Here is a 1,344-nt window from a genome sequence, read left to right on the forward strand (position 1 = left end):
TAATGCCACTCTTTGTACCCTGACTGTCCTGAAAAGAAGGAAACCCTGTACAAATTCACACCTGGATGGTGCCTGACTGATCCGTGATGGGTTTTTTTGTTGTTGTTTTTTTTTTTTACTCAGCTGTCACCATCACATACGGACCTACATTACTGACATGTTGTTGTTGTTGTTGTTTTTTTTTCTTTGAAGAGTTGTTCTCGCTCATTAATAATGCTTCCCCCGGGCTTCGTTCTGTGATCATTGTAACCCATCCTGATATAAATCTATTTAATTTGCGACGCGCAAACGACATTTTGCAGAAAATCTGTGTGAACGTTTGCTTTTTTTTTTTTTTTTTTTAATTCAAGCTTCTTCATTTTGTGTTTTTGTTTTTGTTTTATGAAAGAACTGGCTTCATCTCGGTCCCGAAAGACGCGTACGGATGAGGCTCCTCGAAGGAGCGAATGTGAAAATCGTACACGAAACTTTTCAAATTTAGCGCAAATGTATATCCACACTGAGCCCTCTCGCCTTTACTGCTATGAAGAACACACCCGCACACATCCTTGTACAGTTACGTACACACACCGCCACGGTGCATTAGCTGCTGACCTCTCGCGTACTGGACAGTCTGGCGAACGATGGCCTGAAGCTTCAGCCTTGTGAACGCGGACGGATCGAGCGGCCGTTTTCCAACGGGCTCTCTCCTGTTAAAAGTGCACACTATTGCAATAAACACTCAAATAAGACGGAGCGCTTGATATCTTTCTTTGCTGGGTGAATTTTTCCTGACCGTTGTCTCCTGTTGCGTCCGATCGCAGCGAAGTAGGCCTTTTGAACCTGAGCCCTTAAGGGTGAGCCGGGAAGAGACGAGTTGTAGTTGTTGTTTTTTTGTGTTTTTTTTGGTGTAAATTATTAAATATTCAGTTTGTGCGTGTGTATACTTGTGCGAATGGATGCCTGCGTGTGCCCGTCTTTGATGGCAGCAAAGTATTATTATGACCCTGAAGTAGACCTGACAACAATATCACTGTCATCACTGTGTAGAGCATTTATATATTTGTAATACTCCAAATAGATTTATGAAGTCCAGAATGCACCAATAGAATTGCAGGTTTCATTCCCCTCCACCCTCCAACCCCCCTCCCACCTCGCCTCCCTGCCATCGGTCCAGGAGGACGAGGGAAGCGGGGCTAAGTGGAATTAACTTTTGATTATAAAGTTAATTGATATTACTTCCTGTTTATCAGACGTCACCTATTTCTGAGAAAAACTGCATTTTTTTTGTTTTGTTTTGTATCGATATTCACAATTAAAAAAATAAATAGACAATTGATAGAAAATGACCGGCTATTTGTTATG

Source organism: Brachyistius frenatus, unplaced genomic scaffold, assembly GCF_029030835.1.
Source record: "Brachyistius frenatus isolate BFR_SWC_R1_liver_20210118 unplaced genomic scaffold, ASM2903083v1 Contig_175, whole genome shotgun sequence".
Classification (NCBI taxonomy): Eukaryota; Metazoa; Chordata; class Actinopteri; family Embiotocidae; genus Brachyistius; species Brachyistius frenatus.